This window comes from Macrobrachium rosenbergii, chromosome 54, assembly GCF_040412425.1.
Source record: "Macrobrachium rosenbergii isolate ZJJX-2024 chromosome 54, ASM4041242v1, whole genome shotgun sequence".
Classification (NCBI taxonomy): domain Eukaryota; kingdom Metazoa; phylum Arthropoda; class Malacostraca; order Decapoda; family Palaemonidae; genus Macrobrachium; species Macrobrachium rosenbergii.
The window spans coordinates 56,893,463-56,906,270 of NC_089794.1; the positions used below are offsets into that span (position 1 = coordinate 56,893,463).

Below are 12,808 nucleotides of genomic sequence, written 5' to 3' on the forward strand. Positions count from 1 at the left end.
AGGATGATCAAGCAGTTCTTGCGCGTTATTTTTTTGTACTGGGTGATTGTTTACCCATTGATGATAATACAAAAATATTCAGTTTAAAAATGAAAAGGAAATGTTGGAAGCTTGGTTTCGTTTCGTTCAAAATGTAGTAGATCCTCGATATTATCACAGGATATAACATAAACAATTTTGATTTAACATATTTAATAGAAAGAACTGAATATTTGAATTCACATAGATTTTATCTTGGTAGAGTAAAAAGGTTTAAAATCATCTGTTATGAATAAAACTTTCAAAAGCAAACAAATGGGTAAAGTTCTTAATAAAGTGATTAAATATAGAAGGTCGGTGTATTTTAGATGTATTAAATATAATTAAAAGAGAATATAAATTACGTTTTTACAGTTTAAACGCAGTCTATGAACATTTTTTTAGGCAAACAAAAGAATAATATTCATCACACGGAAATATCAAAACTACACCGCACGAGCGCTCAAACGAGACAAAATTAACTGTTTATTGTTTAAAAGATGCATTTTTACCCTTAAACTTGATTGATAAATTAATGTTATTTATTAATTGTATCGAAATGGCCAGTGTAACGGGCGTTCCATTATCATTTATCCTTACAAGGGGTCAACAAATTAAAATCATATCTCAACTTCTTAGAAGCTGTGCAGAAGAGAATTATATAATTCCATCGTGTGAAGGAAAGCAGAAGGAAAATGATTATCAGGGAGCTACAGTTATAGAACCGAAAAAAGGATTTTATAACAATCCAATTACGACACTAGATTTTTCTTCGCTTTATCCAACAATCATTATGGCTCATAATTTATGTTATTTGACACTATTATTATTTAATAATAATAATAATTTATTCAATGAAAATGATTATACAAAAACACCCTCCAATAATTATTTTGTCAAACCTCATATTCGTAAAGGTTTACTTCTAAAAATATTGGAAAATTTATTAATAGCGCGTAAAAAGCAAAAGATGAATTAAAAAGAAGTTGATCCACTAAGAAGAAAGGTATTAGATGGTCGTCAATTGGCTTTAAAAATATCTGCAAATTCCGTATATGGATTCACAGGTGCTCAAATTGGAAAATTACCTTGCGTAGAAATATCTCAAAGCGTTACAGCATTTGGGCGCGAAATGATTATGATTACCAAAGATAAAATTGAAAAAAATATACAAATGCAAAAATTATTTATGGCGATACAGATTCAGTAATGATAAATTTTGGCAAAAACTATTCAAGAAGCCATAACATTAGGTCAGGAAGCGGCGCTTTATGTTACAAAATATTTTATTAGTCCTATTAAATTAGAATTTGAAAAGGTTTATTATCCATATTTGCTTATAAATAAAAACGATATGCGGATTATATTACACCCGACCAGATACTTTTGATAAAATTGATTGTAAAGGAATAGAAACAATTAGAAGGGATAATTGTCGTCTTGTTGCTGATTTAATATCGGGAATTTTAAAAATAATTCTTATTGCAAGGGATACGGAAAAAAAGCCATTGCATTGGTTAAAAACCATTTCAGATTTACTTAACGATCGTATTGAATTTTCTCAATTAATAATAACAAAGAATTACTAAACTCATAATGAATATAAAGCACAACAAGCTCACGCAGAATTAGCAAATAAAATGGAAAATCGGGATTCGGGAACAGCACCTAAATTGGGAGATAGGGTTCTCTATGTTATCATAAATTTAAATGAAAATGATAATAATAATAATAATAATAAAAAAGAAGAAAAATACCTTTATATCAAAAGCTGAAATTCCTGATTTTGTATTAAAAATGGTCTTCAGATGGATTATGAATATTATTTATTAAACCAAATTAAAACCTTTATTACGAATATTCGATCCTATTCTCGGAAAAAAATATGGAACAAATTTTATTACGAGGTGATCACATGATGACAAAAAAGGGAAATGAATTAGACGTTTTGAATATAAGACCAAAATGTATAAAATGCAACAAATTTATACAACGTAATAACAAAACTTTAATGTGTATACAGTGTAGGAAGAAAAAACCCCTCGCGATACAATCCAACATGTCTATTAAACCCTTTTTAATTATTAGTTAGTCATAAAGGAAGTGTTTTATGGACTTTTTAAATATATATATATATATATATATATATATATATATATATATATATATATATATATATATATATATATATATATAAATATATATATATATATATATATATATATATATATATATATATATATATATAATATTTTTTAACTTCAAAAATCATTGAATAAAAACAATGAAAATTTTAAAGTTATTGTTTATAAAATAATAACATTTTTATCTGAGACATTCAAATCTCTTCTTTGGATACCAGAACAAAAAAGTTATGAAAACATATATTTTATAAAATATGTTAATTAATTTATCACATCCGCTTTATTATTATTTAAAATATAAAATAAATATAAATAATATGGGAAAAAACTTAGTTGATTGATAGATTTGACTTGTAAACCCCTTTTTTCATTACAAGAAGAGGAAAAAACTAATGAAAAATTTTTAGCTTTCTTGGATTAATGTTTGTATCTAATATATTTAGTTATTTTTTTCATAATTTACGGATTTTTTAAAACTACCAAAATTGTTCAGTTTAAAAATTATATTATTTTTTATTAGATTTTCAGCAATCTTGTCTTTTTAAATTTTTAAGTTAATGTGAAATAATATATTTATGTATATATTTAATAAAAAAAGTAAAAATATAATGTATTAATTAATTTTAATAATTAAAAAAATATATAAAATTTAATTTTTGTAGTACATTTTATTTTTCATTATATGTAAAATATATATAAATACAATTTTATAAAAAGTTAAACCAGAAATGACTCTCGGGTATAAAAAGAGTTGCTTTTCATTATTATGGTTCATTCATATTAAAGAGAAAAAAAGATTGTTGTTATATATAAAAATTAAAAAGATGGCTCAGTTTAAAAATGTCAACTCGGCATTTAAGTCCGCCGTTCGAGGAATCACAACTCAATCCGGCATATATGATATTATGAGGTGGCCACTTCTTAATCAACATTGTTTTGTTCGCATAAAACCCCAGCTTGACAAGACAATGATGACAATGAAACCATTAACCACAAAAAATATTGAAAGATTATATTACCTTTTATTACAAAACCAACTTCGATATTCTCTTTCTAATGAACAGCGGTTTCATTTAATCGCTCGTGTTAGTCATTACAGATATGAAGAGGAAAGGGGGAATAACAATGAAAAAAATATTGACAATCATCCACCAGTATACGTTGAACTAGCGGCGTGTTACAAGCCTGTTTCCGGATGGAAAGGTTTAATTTACGTTAGTTCAAATGTTAACTTGTTTATGAAACTTTGTATACCAAAACTGAAAAATAAAAAAAAGAGATTCCATTCACAAGCTTTTAAAACAAGATGAAATTGAAATTGATGAACGTTTGATTATGGATTATCAAGAATATTGGAATGCGGTGTCTTATTCTCTTCCTCCCAACAGGCTCGAATTACGACGAGATCAGGAATTTATTGACGCTAAACGAACGTATGAAGAACCATTTAACAACCTTTTAAATATATTTGATTACCCAAATTTTAAATCTACTTTCTCATTAGTAAGAAACCCTAATGGAATAAACGAAAGTATAATGCCAGTAATCTTAAAACAACATTTTTTACCTAAAATAATAATAATTAATAATAATAATAATAATGATAATGAATTAAATAATGAATTGACATTTTTTACTCTACAAGCTGAAAATATTGATAGATTGTATTATATATATAGTAATAATAATAATGTTAAAAATGCTCCCGTTAATTGTTTAAATGATGATTATCATGATGATGATGATGATTCAGAAAAACAAAAATTATTTCATATTGTCGTTCGTGTTATTTATAAAAATAAAATTCTCTTTATGTTGAACAGGCGGCTAAATCGCCTATGAATTTCATGAGAGAATGGAATTTTTTTCATCTTGATAAGCGTGAATATTAATTTATTTATGCAATTATGCTTACCAAAATTGCAATGGATATATAAACAATTCATATATAATTCATTAAGGAATGATAATATTACACATTCTACTATTACCACTACCACCCCATTTTTGGATGAAAAACAAAAAAAAATTTATAATTCCCTATGTACTATTTTTTCAAATAATAAAAACTATATACTAGATGAACAAGTAATGTAATGTATTTAAAAAATTAAATGTTTTCTTAAGTTGCTTATTTTTATTTTTATATATATATATATATATAAATATATATATATATATATATATATATATTTTATATTTATTATATATATATATATATATATATATATAATATATATATATATATATATATATATATATTATATATATATATATATATATATATATATATATATATATATATATATTTTTATATATATAATATAATAACATAATGATTTTTTATTATAAACTATTTTCAGTATTTTTATATATATATATGTTAATAATAAAATAATTTAAGTATTTCAAATAAATCTAAAAAAAATATATATATTTTTATGCTATTCTTTATATTTTAAATTTTATTATATATAAATAAAAAAATAAATAAATAAAAGTATAAAAATCAAATAATAAGTGTATAAAAAAATTAGTAGATTTAATAAAATATACAAGAAGACTATATAATGGTGGTGATAATAAAATGTGTTAATATTATATAAAAATGAAATGCAAAGCATTTTATATCGGCGTTGGAATAATTGCAATTGTATTAATAATAGTTTTTCCCATTTCTATCATTGATTTTATTAATGAACATAATAATAATAATGACAGCAACAACAGTAGTAATGTTAATTCATTATCAGTAGGTTTTATAGCTATTCCACCAGGAGACATTATATTTAACTCCAAAGATCCTTCATCTTATAAGGAATACGTTGCATTACTCAACGAAACTATAAAAAGATACGAAGAGAAAGCAAACAATAGGGTTCATTGTGGGTATTATTACCGTAAATCTAGCAAGTATGTGAATTTAAAGACACGTGGCTCAATCAGTGTAGAAAAGCCAATTTATGGAATTATAAAAACAGACAACCATGCGTTATTTTTACTTTTAATCACGATTCAAATTTTATGCCATTAAAAGGGAAAAAAATGAATTAAATACCCAGAATTTATACCTAAAGATATAATTGGTAAAATTAGTGAAGATGTTGAAAACTTTAATGATAGTATAGCGTTAGCGGTGATGTATTGTAATAATACTGGTATTTTTAGTCATAACCCATATTCATTATTCCTTGAGCCCTATTTTATAAATAAAAACATTACTGGGTATATACCTCCTTTGTCGCAGTTAGTTTTGATATGTGGGATAAGGGTGTACTTGAAATACATTGCATACTTTAGAACAAAGCAGAGCCTGATAATATCATCGCTTCACATATTTTTAAGATTAGCATTATCAATTAAAAAGTAAAAAAATGAAAATATATAGGAATATAAGATTGATGATTGTTATTTTTTAAGAAATAATAATAAGCTATTTCTATATATATTTTTATTAATTTTTTATAATAATAATAAATAATAAATAAACAAGTTAATTTTTATTTTTCTCTGGTGGTGGTGGTGTATATGATCGTTCACCATATCCAAATCCAAATATGTATTGATCAGCTAAAATATTAAAATAATATTTTAATAATAAAAAAACAATTTTTAATAGCTATCCTTTCTTCATTCTCACTGTCATCATTTATAGTTGCTTCTATTAAAGAATTTAATAAAGATGTCAATTCATTCAATGTATCAAGTTCAAAAAAGTTATTTAAGTGTATTTCATTATTTAAAATTTTGTTTTTCATTTTAGTATATAATGTTTGTAAACAACCAAACTTTTTATTATTTGTAAAATTCAAATATGGAAAAGCTAAATCAATTTGGGGATAAACTGATAATGCTTGTTTTAACCATAAATAACATTTATCCGCTTCATAATATGTTGGAATTTCATCATCAATACTATTCACATAATTCATGTTTTCATAAATAGTAGCAGCTAAAATGTCATTAAACTGTTTAAATGACGATGGTGGTGTTTCCATGTTTTATATAAAATAAAATAAAAATATGAACATTTAATAATATATATATGATTTATAAATAGATTTTATTATTTTTATTACAAAAACTTTTTTTTCCTCTTTCTCATTGTATCACATAGGCTAATTGTTTTAAATTTAGATTTTTGGAAGTTTGGAAAAGATAGAGACGTAGTAAGGTAAGTGTTGGATGTTCCTCAACAATCAGTTAGTTAACTGATTTTTGGGGGTTTGTAGAAGGTAGAGATGTAAATAACAAGTGATTGGTCTACAGTCAGAATAATCATTCTTTTACTACAAAAAAAAACCTGATTAAACCTCGATATTTTTACAATTATTATTTTCAATTGGGTTGGGCTATACTATATTGACTGATTAACCTAGCCTCCCAAACATCAGTTAGTTGGTTGGGTTAACTAAATTTAGATTTTTAGGGGTTTGGGGAAGATAGAGATATAAGTAACAAGATAAGTGTGAACAATCATTCTTTTATTATTACAAAAAAACTGATTAAACATCAATATTTTTTCAATTATTATTTTCAAAATTGGGTTGGACTATACTATATTGATTGATTAACTTAGCCTTCCAAACATCAGTTAGTTGGTTAATTTAGATTTTTATGGGTTTGGGGAAGATAGAAATATAAGTAACAAGATAAGTGTGAACAATCAGAACAATCATTCTTTTATTACTAAAAAAAAAAAAAAACTGATTAAACCTCGATATTTTTTTAATTATTATTTTCAACGGAGAAGACGGTAAGTGTTGGGTTATTAGTAATTACGAGACAGGGTTCAGAAGAACGAAAATTTATACCCAGTGTTCTTCTTCCTTTTGGTTTAAATAAATCAACATATTCATTTTTACAATATCATACACAGACATAGTCCCTCACGTGACAACTAGTGGAAAAGAAGATGGAAATGATTTGAGAGTAATGCTTATTCAATTAATATCAACACAAATAAATCATCAAGTAATTCTATTAAAAAAGGTTGATATATTTTTTTAAATAATAAAGTTGAAAAGATTAGTAAAGCAAAACTTACATTATTAAACTGAAAATACTTGAATATGTTTTTTCATTTAATAATTCAGAGTTTTGTGGATTATTCTTTTTAAATAACTAATATATTTATTTAATTTAATATATAATATAAAATATATATATATATATATTATATATATATATATATATATATATATATATATATATATATATATATATATATACTCAACACATTTAATTTTTCATTGTACTTTTATTCAAACAAATATTTATTTAAAAATTTAAGGTTTTGTTTATTAAACACAACACATAAGTATTTCTATTTAATATATGGATTAAATAAAATAATATACTCAATAGAATGTATTCATTTAATTTAAGATTTTGTTTATTAACCTGATATATATATAAAAAAATATTTTCTTTATATTTTATATTGTATTCATTCAAAAAACTTTTTAATTGATCGTTTGGGAACTACGACCATACTATATTGGCCTAATTCTGTCTGGATATATATAAGCTAAAATATTTAACCTAATCCAGCTACCAATCACTACAGAATCCAACACTTACCTTACCCAACTAACTAATTTATTGTTCGGGAGGCTAGGCTAATCAATATGTATCCAACACTTGCTGTCTTCGTTGAAAACAATAACTGAAAAAAAAAAATTGAGGTTTACGGGAGGTTAGACCAATCACTACAATAACCTAATCTTTTTCAAATCCCTAAAGATCTAAATTTAGTTAACCCAATACAATATGGTATAGCACACTTACTATCTTCCCCAAACTCTCAAAAATCTAAACTTAGTTAACCCAACTAACTAACTGAGCTAGGTTAATTTTAATCAATATAGTATAGCCTAACCCAACACTTACTGTCTTCTCCGTTGAAAATATTGAAAAAAATATCGAGGAATGATTGTTCTGATTGTTCACACTTATCTTGTTACTTCCATCTCTATCTTCCCCAACCCATTTTTTGAAAATAATAATTGAAAAAATATCGAGGTTTAATCGTTTTTTTTTTTTTTTGTAGTAAAAGAATGATTGTAATACTTATACATTTTAAAAATTATATTGTTTAGAATTTTTATCAAAATCATTAGGATTAAGATCACTTTCACATTTTTGAATCATTATTCCTCTGTGATTTTGTTCAAATGTTGTTGTTGTTCTTTAACAATGGGCTGGGAGTATATATATAAAAATTTATAATGGTTTTTATCAATTTCTAATTTTTCACTTAAGATCATATCAATCAAGTATATTGAAGCCAATGCATATCACCATTAACGTTTTTCAATGTAATTGGTTTCTTTTGATAAATGCATACATATATACTGTAAAAAATAATTGCGGTGAATATGCCTTTTTTCCTCCGATTATACGATTTCTTAGCAACATACAACATTTTCACTGAATGTATCATTATCATTAGCCTAGTCGTAAACAATAAATTAGTTAGTTACGCTAGTTGGATGTCCTCGAACAATCAGTTAATTAGTTGAGCTAACTAAATTTAGATTTTTGAGTTTGGATAAGACAGAGATGTTAAATATTTTAGCCTATACAATTAGGCCATACTATATTGGTCTAGCTCCCCAAACGATCAATTAGTCTTGGGCTAACTTTTAGGGGCTGGTTCTCTGATTAGTGTTTATGGATGTATAGACGAGAATGATAAAAACGGTTTTTTGAATAAATACAACAGAAAAAATTAAACTTTGAGTATATTTTTTATTTTTTATAATAATATACAAAGAAGAATATATTCTTATATATATTTTTTATGTATCCAGTTTGAATAAAAAGTACAATGAAAACTAAATGTGTTTATTTTTATATATATTAAAATCTATTGAAAATAAACAAAACCTTAAATTAAATTAATACATTACAGTTTGAATTAAATATGTTGAGTATATACTAACCCAACAAGAATAAACAGAACCTTAAATTTAAATGAATACATTTCAGTTTGAATCGAATATGTTGAGTATTAAGTATATTAAATAATCCAACAAGAATAAACAAAACCTTAATATATATTAACCCATCAAGAAGTATTAAACTAATAATTAGGCAATTTTTTTAAATCTATTAACTCGTTTTTCGATCTTTTCAACTTTATTATTTAATATCGACTTTTCTTAATAGAATTAATTAATGATTTATTTGTGTTATTTGTGTTAATATTAATTGCCTAAGTATTATTACTCCTAAATCATTTCCATTGGTTGCCTCTTTTTCACCTTCGTTTGGTTCATTATTGACATCATTCTCCATTCCGTTTCCTTCTTCTTTTCCATTGGTTGCCTCTTTTTCAGCTTCGTTAAGTTCATTATTGACATCATTCTCCATTCCGTTTCCTTCTTATTTTCCATTGGTTGCCTCTCTTTTTCCTTCGTTAAGTTCATTATTGACATCATTCTCCATTCTGTTTCCTTCTTGTTTCCATTGGTTGCCTCTCTTTTCACCTTCGTTAAGTTCATTATTGACATCATTCTCCATTCCGTTTCCTTCTTCTTTTCCATTCCATTTCCCTTCTTCTTTTCCCTCTTTGCCGTTAAGTTCTTCATTTTTCACCTTCGTTAAGTTCATTATTGACATCATTCTCCATTCCGTTTCCTTCTTCTTTTCCATTGGTTGCCTCTTTTTCAGCTTCGTTAAGTTCATTATTGACATCATTCTCCATTCCGTTTCCTTCTTCTTTTCCATTGGTTGCCTCTTTTTCAGCTTCGTTAAGTTCATTATTGACATCATTCTCCATTCCGTTTCCTTCTTCTTTTTCCAAGTTCATTAATGACATCATTTGCCTCTTTTTTTTCACCTTTTTCGTTAAGTTCATTATTGACATCATTCTCCATTCCGTTTCCTTTTCTTTTCCATTTTTCATTGTTGGTTGCTCTTTTTCTTTTTCACCTTCGTTAAGTTCATTATTGACATCATTTTCCATTCCATTTCCTTCTTCTTTTCCATTGGTTGCCTCTTTTTCACCTTCGTTTGGTTCATTATTGACATCATTCTCCATTCCATTTCCTTCTTCTTTTCCATTGGTTGCCTCTTTTTCACCTTCGTTTGGTTCATTATTGACATCATTTTCCATTCCATTTCCTTCTTCTTTTCCATTGGTTGCCTCTTTTTCACCTTCGTTAAGTTCATTATTGACATCATTCTCCATTCCGTTTCTTGACATCATTCTTCTTTCCATTGGTTGCCTCTTTTTCACCTTCGTTAAGTTCATTATTGACATCATTCTCCATTCCGTTTCCTTCTTCTTTTCCATTGGTTGCCTCTTTTTTCACCTTCGTTAAGTTCATTAATGACATCATTCTCCATTCCGTTTCCTTTCTTTTTGACATCATCATTTTTTTCCATTTTCAACCTTCGTTAAATTCTTATTGTTTTCACCTTTGTTTGGTTTATTATTGACATCATTCTCCATTCCGTTTCCTTCTTCTTTTTCACCTTCGTTTGGTTCATCAAATTCCATTTCTTTATCTTCATAAATTCCATTCTTTACATCATGCACAGTTAATGGTCATTACAGAAAGTCATGTATGCATGTACTCTAAATAATCGACGTGAGTATGCTTTTTTCTCCGATTAACGACTGGATTGTTAGCCATATACCATTTTTTCGGTACAACATTTTCACTGGGAGTATTATTATCATTTTCAAAATTGTATATTCTTTTCCGTTTTTCTAGTGAAATCTTTATAGTCCATTATGTCTGCGAATGATGTTGTAAATCATACTTCCATTTCAAAAAGGAAGAAGACGACTGGGTCTAAATTTTCGTTTTACTAAACCCTGTTTCGTAATTACTAAAGTACACCGATTTATTATTTCAGTGCAGTCTATATCTAGTTCCACATTACTTTCATTCATCAACTGATTCAAGGTTGGATTACTTATACAATATAAATTACATTGTTTATTATTGTACGTGAATTTATCAAAATTAATAGGATTAAGATCACTGTCACATTTTTTAATCATTATTCCTCCGTGATTTTGTATCAAGTGTTGTTCTTCTTCTTTAACAATGGGCTGGCAGTATATAAGTTTATAATGGTTATTATCAATTTCTAGTATTAGCCCTCCATTATTGTCACTTAATTTAAGAGGAACAAAAATGGAAAAGTCATCCAGGTGAAGATTAAACTTTGTTTGTGTTTCTTTATCATTGTTCAGCTTATTATCAATTAACTTATTGTTTACATTATATGAAAGTTCAGTTCTAGACTTATATTCCGTTCTCAAATATTCTTTCTTTCCAAATCATTGTCCATCAACACTTTTATTATCTGGGGTTCACCATTTTTACCTTTTCACAAAATTGTTGTAGAAAAATCTCAGGCAGATAGTGTAGTTTCACAAAACACCTGCCTGAGATTGATGTGTAGTGGTGGTTTTGATAGCCACTGAGTGACTGAGCTAGTAGTGAACTGGATCATCCCTTTTTATATAAAAAAAATGTATAAAAAAAATGTATTGAGCGTGACCAGCTTATATTCAACTCAAAAAAGTAAATATGAAGGCCATATCAAAAAATGTATTGGGTGTGCCCGGTTTAAATTTCCTAATATATTAAGGCCAAATAAAAAATGTATTGGGTGTGCCCAGTTTATGTTTCCTAAAATATCAAGGCCATATGGGTGTGCCCAGTTTACATTTTCCTAATATATTAACACCATATAAAAAAATGTATTGGGTGTGCCCAGTGATACAATTAATCTATTGCTTGTTCACTCACAACGAATGGCTTACACATTTTTAATATATATATGTAAAATAATAATAATAATGAAAGTGGTACACCATTCACACACACTTCATATATATATATATATATATATATATATATTCATATATATATATATATATATATATATGATATATATATATATATATATATATATATATATATATTCCATATATATATATATATACAGTAGTTTACACAATTTTAATAAATATACAAATATATATGAAATCCATTAATAAAACTATATTGTTTATGTATATATATATCAACAAAATGTATTGGGTGTGGATTGTGAGACTCAGTATATTTTTTCAGATGTAAAATCTTTTGAAAGATGGTTTCTCCATATATACTAGTAAAATCAAACTATTTTTATATTTCTCTTTTGGTTGAATCAACCGTATTTTAGCTATACAATTAAGTTATATATATATATATATATACATATATATATATATGTCGCCGAATTTATATAGTGATAAATATCTTCAGCGGCGAAAGCCTTTCCATATATAAATCTTTTAATATAGGTATAAGTCTTTTGCCGAGATGTATACTATTTTATCATTGAAATATTCCAGTTTCCTATATATATATCCTCCCGCCATGGTTATTATATTATACCGCAGCTCTTGTTATTATTTATATCATTATATATACAATCATTATATATATATATATATATATATATATATACCTCGGTATATCTATTGGAGAATTATATATATATTTATATAGTATAAATATGGATATATGGGGATGACATCATTCTCCATATATAGTATGGCGTAAACCATATATATATCCATTGGTATATCTATAGATATCAGCTGCTTTTACCCGTCGTTCGGGGATATA

General features: G+C 25.9%; 1 pseudogene; it reads left to right on the forward strand.

Annotated features, from left to right (window-relative positions):
* Window positions 1-100: 100 nt before the first annotated feature.
* LOC136834692 (DNA polymerase delta catalytic subunit-like) overlaps window positions 101-12,808 on the forward strand; it is a 22,034-nt pseudogene continuing 9,326 nt past the window's right edge.